The sequence below is a fragment of the Salmo salar genome, unplaced genomic scaffold (genome assembly GCF_965601325.2).
Source record: "Salmo salar unplaced genomic scaffold, fSalSal1 ptg000135l, whole genome shotgun sequence".
NCBI lineage: Eukaryota > Metazoa > Chordata > Actinopteri > Salmoniformes > Salmonidae > Salmo > Salmo salar.
The window spans coordinates 1,438,089-1,447,534 of NW_027675320.1; positions in this window are offsets into that span (position 1 = coordinate 1,438,089).

Below are 9,446 nucleotides of genomic sequence, written 5' to 3' on the forward strand. Positions count from 1 at the left end.
GTCTGGGACTGTGTTGTTGTGTTATGGGGTTGTATGTCTGGGACTGTGTTGTTGTATGTCTGGGACTGTGTTGTTGTGTTATGGGGTAGTATGTCTGGGACTGTGTTGTTGTATGTCTGGGACTGTGTTGTTGTGTATCTGGGACTGTGTTGTTGTGTTATGGGGTTGTATGTCTGGGACTGTGTTGTTGTGTTATGGGGTTGTATGTCTGGGACTGTGTTGTTGTATGTCTGGGACTGTGTTGTTGTGTTATGGGGTAGTATGTCTGGGACTGTGTTGTTGTATGTCTGGGACTGTGTTGTTGTGTTATGGGGTTGTGTGTCTGGGACTGTGTTGTTGTGTTATGGGGTTGTATGTCTGGGACTGTGTTGTTGTGTTATGGGGTTGTATATCTGGGACTGTGTTGTTGTATGTCTGGGACTGTGTTGTTGTGTTATGGGGTTGTATGTCTGGGACTGTGTTGTTGTATGTCTGGGACTGTGTTGTTGTGTTATGGGGTTGTATGTCTGGGACTGTGTTGTTGTGTTATGGGGTTGTATGTCTGGGACTGTGTTGTTGTATGTCTGGGACTGTGTTGTTGTGTTATGGGGTTGTATGTCTGGGACTGTGTTGTTGTATGTCTGGGACTGTGTTGTTGTGTTATGGGGTAGTATGTCTGGGACTGTGTTGTTGTATATCTGGGACTGTGTTGTTGTATGTCTGGGACTGTGTTGTTGTGTTATGGGGTAGTATGTCTGGGACTGTGTTGTTGTATGTCTGGGACTGTGTTGTTGTATGTCTGGGACTGTGTTGTTGTATGTCTGGGACTGCAAATAAACAACATTTGAGCAGATGAAAGGTGACATTTAAAGTGGCTACTGAGAAGCTTAGTTTGCATCTCAGGGTTCAAAAGTTCCAATGTTGTGTTGGAGGGCTTAAATTACATAAATTAAGCAGGGTTCCCCAACTGGTAGCCAGCGAGCAAAAATAAATTAAACATTTTGGGGGTTGAATTTTCATTGTTGGACATAAAAGACCATAAAAACACCAGGAATTCAGCTCCAATTGATTTTAATTTAGGAAATATGTTCCCAAGTATTCCCACTCATAATAGAGAGACACATAAAAATTATAATAATTAACAATAATTGATTGGATTAATATAGCACTTTTCAACCAGCTGAGATACTCAAGGTGCCTTACATTGCAGAGGGGAAACTCACCGGCACGGTGACCATCACACATCAGCTAACAGCTGGAGAGGTGAGGAGTGATACAGTTGAAGTCAGAAGTCTACATACACCTTAGCCAAATACATTTAAAATCAGTTTTTCACAATTCCTGACATTTAATCCTAGTAAAAATTCCCTGTTTTAGGTCAGTTAGGATCACCACTTTATTTTAAGAATGTGAAATGTCAGAATAATAGTAGAGAGAATGATTTATTTCAGCTTTTATTTCTTTCATCACATTCCCAGCGGGTCAGAAGTTTACATACACTCAATTAGTATTTGGTAACATTGCCTTTGAATTGTTTTACTTGGGTCAAACATTTCTGGTAGCCTTCCACAAGCTTCCCACAATAAGTTGGGTGAATTTTGGCCCATTCCTCCTGGCAGAGCTGGTGTAACTGAGTCAGGTTTGTAGGCCTCCTTGCTCACACACGCTTTTTCAGTTCTGCCCACACATTTTCTATAGGATTGAGGTCAGTGCTTTGTGATGGCCACTCCAATACCTTGACTTTGTTGTCGGCTTGCAAGCATCCCCCTTTTTCCTCCAAACATAACGATGGTCATTATGGCCAAACAGTTCTATTTTTGTTTTATCAGACCAGAGGACATTTCTCCAAAAAGTATGATCTTTGTCCCCATGTGCAGTTGCAAACCGTAGTCTGCCTTTTTTATGGCGGTTTTGAAGCAGTGGCTTCTTCCTTGCTGAGTGGCCTTTCAGGTTATGTCGATATAGGACTCGTTTTACTGTGGATATAGATACTTTTTTACTTGTTTCCTCCAGCATCTTCACAAGATCCTTTGCTGCTGTTCTGGGATTGATTTGCACTTTTCGCACCAAAGTACGTTCATCTCTAGGAGACAGAACGCGTCTCCTTCCTGAGCGGTATGACGGCTGCGTGGTCCCATGGTGTTTATACTTGCATACTATTGTTTGTATAGATGAACGTGCTACCTTCAGGCGTTTGGAAATTGCTCCCAAGGATGAACCAGACTTGTGGAGGTCTACAAAACAAATTCTGAGGTCTTGGCTGATTTCTTTTGATTTTCCCATTATGTCAAGCAAAGAGGCACTGAGTTTGAAGGTAGTCCTTGAAATATATCCACAGGTACACCTCCAATTGACTCAAATGATGTCAATTAGCCTATCAGAAAGTTCTAAAGCCATGACATAATTTTCTGGAATTTTCTAAGCTGTTTAAAGGCTCAGTCAACTTAGTGTATGCAAACTTCTGACCCACTGGAATTGTGATACAGTGAATTATAAGTGAAATAATCTGTCTGTAAACAATTGTTGGAAAATTGACTTGTGTCATGCACAAAGTAGATGTCCTAACCAACTTGCCAAAACTATAGTTTGTTAACCTCTCTAGGGTAGGTGGCACCAAATCGTCCCACCTACGTAACAGCCAGTGTAATCCCGTGGCGCGTTATTCAAAAACCTCAAAAATGCAAAAACTTCAATTTTTCAAACATATGTTAGTGCTACATTTAGCTGTGGTTTGGGTTTATGTGACATTATATGCTTGATTAAAAAATGGGTGTCTGATTATTTCTGGCTGGGTACTCTGCTGACATAATCTAATGTTTTGCTTTCGTTGTAAAGCCTTTTTGAAATCGGACAGTGTGGTTAGATTAACGAGAGTCGTGTCTTTAAAATGGTGTAAAATAGTCATATGTTTGAAAAATTGAAGTTTTTGCATTTTTTGAGGAATTTGAATAACGCGCCACGGGATTACACTGGCTGTTGAGGATAACAGCCTCCACTCTTCTAGGAAGGCTTTCCACTAGATGTTGGAACATTGCTGCTATAACAGCCTCCACTCTTCTGGGAAGGCTTTCCACTAGATGTTGGAACATTGCTGCTATAACAGCCTCCACTCTTCTGGGAAGGCTTTCCACTAGATGTTGGTACATTGCTGCTATAACAGCCTCCACTCTTCTGGGAAGGCTTTCCACTAGATGTTGGAACATTGCTGCGGGGACTTGCTTCCATTCAGTCACAAGTGCATTAGTGAGGTCGGGCACTGATATTCGGCGATTATGCCTGGCTCGCAGTCGGTGTACCAATTAATCTCAAAGGTGTTTACTGGGGTTGAGGTCAGGGCTCTGTACAGGCCAGTCAAGTTATTCTACACATCCCGACCAACCATTTTTGTATGGACCTCACTTTGTGCATGGAGGCATTATCATGCTGAAACAGGTAAGGGCCTTCCCCCAAACTCTTGCCACAAAGTCGGAAGCACAGAATCATCTAGAATGTCATTGTATGCTGTAGCGTTAAGATTTCCCTTTACTGGAACTAAGGGGCCAAACCCAAACCATGAAAAACAGTCCCAGACCATTATTCCTCCTCCACCAAACTTTACATTTTGCACTAGCATTCAGGCAAATAGCGTTCTCCTAGCATCCGCCAAACCACGATTCGTCCGTTGGACTGCCAGATGGTGAAAAAAGATTAATCACTCCAAAGAACGTGTTTCCACTGCTCCAGACTCCAATGGCGGTGAGCTTTACACCACTCCAGCTGACGCTTGGCAATGCGTGTGGTGATCTTAGGCTTGTGTGCGGCTGCTCGGCCATGGAAACCCATTTCATGAAGCTCCCGACGAATAGTTATTGTGCTGATGCTGCTTCCAGAGGCAGTTTGGAACTCGGTAGTGAGAGTTGCAACCGAGGACAGACGATTTTTACTCACTACGTGCATCAGCACTTAGCGGTCCTGTTCTGTGAGCTTGTGTGGCCTACCACAACCATCTCCGCAGCACTCCACCAATCAGTCCTTTATGGTAGAGTGGCCAGACGGAAGCCAATCCTCAGTAAAAGGCACATGACAGCCCTCTTCGAGTTTGCCAAAAGGCACCTAAAGGACTCTCAGATCATGAGAAACAAGATTCACTTGTCTGATGAAACCAAGATTCCACTTTTTGGCCTGCATGCCAAGCATCATATCTGGAAGAAATCTGGCATCATCTGAACGGTGAAGCATGGTGGTGGAAGCATCATGCTGTGGGGATGTTTTTCAGCGGCAGGGACTGGGAGACTATTCAGGATTGAGGAAAAGATGAACGGAGCAAAGTATAGAGAGATCCTTGATGAAAACCTGCTCCAGAGCGCTCAGGACCTCAGACTGGGGCGAAGGTTCACCTTTCAACAGGACCATGACCCTACGCACACAGCCAAGACAACGCAGGATCAGTCAGCATCAGTCAGGTGAACACCAGCTAGGATGGAACCATGGTGGCGTCTCAAATTGCATCCTGGGGGCTCTGGTCGCTGTGGTCTGCGGTAGTGCACTATATAGGGATGCTGACTGATCCTGCGTTGTCTTGGCTGTGTGACCAGAGAATCTTGTTTCTCATGATCTGAGAAACAACCTTAGCGCACTGTTTTCTGATTGGCCGAATGGATCAGTCTTATTGCAAGACTTTAGCTAAAGATTTGACATGTTGAATCTTGGAAACTCCAACCGACGACATGAGACTTTCTTTTTTTTTCTTAAATGTTTTGTTTGTTCTGTTTACGTGTTTTTTAATCAAATAAAAAACACATTCACCGATGTAGCAGACATAAATAATAACATATCAAACAAAACAAACAACAAATGTGCAGCAGCACTATCTGTGATCATGTTAGCTATTTCCAGCTTTAGCTGAGACAACAGGCAAATAATTAGTCTTTTCAGAACCTTACACAACCTGTTCATACATATATTTCCTTAATCACCCCATTCACTCTGTCCAATTTGAAATACAGTTGAGTAGTGAAGACCAGAGTCTATCAAACAAGGGATGTCTCTTGCAGAGGTCATACGTGAGCTTTTCAGGGGGAAGAAAATCACCAATCTGGTCAATCCACATTTTATATGTAAAATAAAAATTAGAAGTCCACAGTAGGAGAATACATTTCTTAGCACAGTATGTGATAGTCATAAACACACGTTCTCTGTCTAGATCAAGAACAAAGTCCTGCTGGACATTAGGAAGATAGAGACACAGGGTTAATATCAGGGTTAATATCAAACTGTACTTCCAGTATGTTCTGTTCAGCAGAATGTATAGATTGGAGATAGACACCACAGGGTTAATATCAGGGTTAATATCAAACTGTACTTCCAGTATGTTCTGTTCAGCAGTATGTATAGATTGGAGATAGACACCACAGGGTTAATATCAGGGTTAATATCAAACTGTACTTCCAGTATGTTCTGTTCAGCAGTATGTATAGATTGGAGATAGACACCACAGGGTTAATATCAGGGTTAATATCAAACTGTACTTCCAGTATGTTCTGTTCAGCAGTATGTATAGATTGGAGATAGACACCACAGGGTTAATATCAGGGTTAATATCAAACTGTACTTCCAGTATGTTCTGTTCAGCAGTATGTATAGATTGGAGATAGACACCACAGGGTTAATATCAGGGTTAAGATCAAACTGTACTTCCAGTATGTTCTGTTCAGCAGTATGTATAGATTGGAGATAGACACCACAGGGTTAATATCAGGGTTAATATCAAACTGTACTTCCAGTATGTTCTGTTCAGCAGTATGTATAGATTGGAGATAGACACCACAGGGTTAATATCAGGGTTAATATCAAACTGTACTTCCAGTATGTTCTGTTCAGCAGTATGTATAGATTGGAGATAGACACCACAGGGTTAATATCAGGGTTAATATCAAACTGTACTTCCAGTATGTTCTGTTCAGCAGTATGTATAGATTGGAGATAGACACCACAGGGTTAATATCAGGGTTAATATCAAACTGTACTTCCAGTATGTTCTGTTCAGCAGTATGTATAGATTGGAGATAGACACCACAGGGTTAATATCAAACTGTACTTCCAGTATGTTCTGTTCAGCAGTATGTATAGATTGGAGATAGACACCACAGGGTTAATATCAGGGTTAATATCAAACTGTACTTCCAGTATGTTCTGTTCAGCAGTATGTATAGATTGGAGATAGACACCACAGGGTTAATATCAGGGTTAATATCAAACTGTACTTCCAGTATGTTCTGTTCAGCAGTATGTATAGATTGGAGATAGACACCACAGGGTTAATATCAGGGTTAATATCAAACTGTACTTCCAGTATGTTCTGTTCAGCAGTATGTATAGATTGGAGATAGACACCACAGGGTTAATATCAGGGTTAATATCAAACTGTACTTCCAGTATGTTCTGTTCAGCAGTATGTATAGATTGGAGATAGACACCACAGGGTTAATATCAAACTGTACTTCCAGTATGTTCTGTTCAGCAGTATGTATAGATTGGAGATAGACACCACAGGGTTAATATCAGGGTTAATATCAAACTGTACTTCCAGTATGTTCTGTTCAGCAGTATGTATAGATTGGAGATAGACACCACAGGGTTAATATCAGGGTTAATATCAAACTGTACTTCCAGTATGTTCTGTTCAGCAGTATGTATAGATTGGAGATAGACACCACAGGGTTAATATCAGGGTTAATATCAAACTGTACTTCCAGTATGTTCTGTTCAGCAGTATGTATAGATTGGAGATAGACACCACAGGGTTAATATCAGGGTTAATATCAAACTGTACTTCCAGTATGTTCTGTTCAGCAGTATGTATAGATTGGAGATAGACACCACAGGGTTAATATCAGGGTTAATATCAAACTGTACTTCCAGTATGTTCTGTTCAGCAGTATGTATAGATTGGAGATAGACACCACAGGGTTAATATCAGGGTTAATATCAAACTGTACTTCCAGTATGTTCTGTTTAGCAGTATGTATAGATTGGAGATAGACACCACAGGGTTAATATCAGGGTTAATATCAAACTGTACTTCCAGTATGTTCTGTTCAGCAGTATGTATAGATTGGAGATAGACACCACAGGGTTAATATCAGGGTTAATATCAAACTGTACTTCCAGTATGTTCTGTTCAGCAGTATGTATAGATTGGAGATAGACACCACAGGGTTAATATCAGGGTTAATATCAAACTGTACTTCCAGTATGTTCTGTTCAGCAGTATGTATAGATTGGAGATAGACACCACAGGGTTAATATCAGGGTTAATATCAAACTGTACTTCCAGTATGTTCTGTTCAGCAGTATGTATAGATTGGAGATAGACACCACAGGGTTAATATCAGGGTTAATATCAAACTGTACTTCCAGTATGTTCTGTTCAGCAGTATGTATAGATTGGAGATAGACACCACAGGGTTAATATCAGGGTTAATATCAAACTGTACTTCCAGTATGTTCTGTTCAGCAGTATGTATAGATTGGAGATAGACACCACAGGGTTAATATCAAACTGTACTTCCAGTATGTTCTGTTCAGCAGTATGTATAGATTGGAGATAGACACCACAGGGTTAATATCAGGGTTAATATCAAACTGTACTTCCAGTATGTTCTGTTCAGCAGTATGTATAGATTGGAGATAGACACCACAGGGTTAATATCAGGGTTAATATCAAACTGTACTTCCAGTATGTTCTGTTCAGCAGTATGTATAGATTGGAGATAGACACCACAGGGTTAATATCAGGGTTAATATCAAACTGTACTTCCAGTATGTTCTGTTCAGCAGTATGTATAGATTGGAGATAGACACCACAGGGTTAATATCAGGGTTAATATCAAACTGTACTTCCAGTATGTTCTGTTCAGCAGTATGTATAGATTGGAGATAGACACCACAGGGTTAATATCAGGGTTAATATCAAACTGTACTTCCAGTATGTTCTGTTCAGCAGTATGTATAGATTGGAGATAGACACCACAGGGTTAATATCAGGGTTAATATCAAACTGTACTTCCAGTATGTTCTGTTTAGCAGTATGTATAGATTGGAGATAGACACCACAGGGTTAATATCAGGGTTAATATCAAACTGTACTTCCAGTATGTTCTGTTCAGCAGTATGTATAGATTGGAGATAGACACCACAGGGTTAATATCAGGGTTAATATCAAACTGTACTTCCAGTATGTTCTGTTCAGCAGTATGTATAGATTGGAGATAGACACCACAGGGTTAATATCAGGGTTAATATCAAACTGTACTTCCAGTATGTTCTGTTCAGCAGTATGTATAGATTGGAGATAGACACCACAGGGTTAATATCAGGGTTAATATCAAACTGTACTTCCAGTATGTTCTGTTCAGCAGTATGTATAGATTGGAGATAGACACCACAGGGTTAATATCAGGGTTAATATCAAACTGTACTTCCAGTATGTTCTGTTCAGCAGTATGTATAGATTGGAGATAGACACCACAGGGTTAATATCAGGGTTAATATCAAACTGTACTTCCAGTATGTTCTGTTCAGCAGTATGTATAGATTGGAGATAGACACCACAGGGTTAATATCAGGGTTAATATCAAACTGTACTTCCAGTATGTTCTGTTCAGCAGTATGTATAGATTGGAGATAGACACCACAGGGTTAATATCAAACTGTACTTCCAGTATGTTCTGTTCAGCAGTATGGATAGATTGGAGATAGACACCACAGGGTTAATATCAGGGTTAATATCAAACTGTACTTCCAGTATGTTCTGTTCAGCAGTATGTATAGATTGGAGATAGACACCACAGGGTTAATATCAGGGTTAATATCAAACTGTACTTCCAGTATGTTCTGTTCAGCAGTATGTATAGATTGGAGATAGACACCACAGGGTTAATATCAGGGTTAATATCAAACTGTACTTCCAGTATGTTCTGTTCAGCAGTATGTATAGATTGGAGATAGACACCACAGGGTTAATATCAGGGTTAATATCAAACTGTACTTCCAGAATGTTCTGTTCAGCAGTATGTATAGATTGGAGATAGACACCACAGGGTTAATATCAGGGTTAATATCAAACTGTACTTCCAGTATGTTCTGTTCAGCAGTATGTATAGATTGGAGATAGACACCACAGGGTTAATATCAGGGTTAATATCAAACTGTACTTCCAGTATGTTCTGTTCAGCAGTATGTATAGATTGGAGATAGACACCACAGGGTTAATATCAGGGTTAATATCAAACTGATCTTCCAGTATGTTCTGTTCAGCAGTATGTATAGATTGGAGATAGACACCACAGGGTTAATATCAAACTGTACTTCCAGTATGTTCTGTTCAGCAGTATGTATAGATTGGAGATAGACACCACAGGGTTAATATCAGGGTTAATATCAAACTGTACTTCCAGTATGTTCTGTTCAGCAGTATGTATAGATTG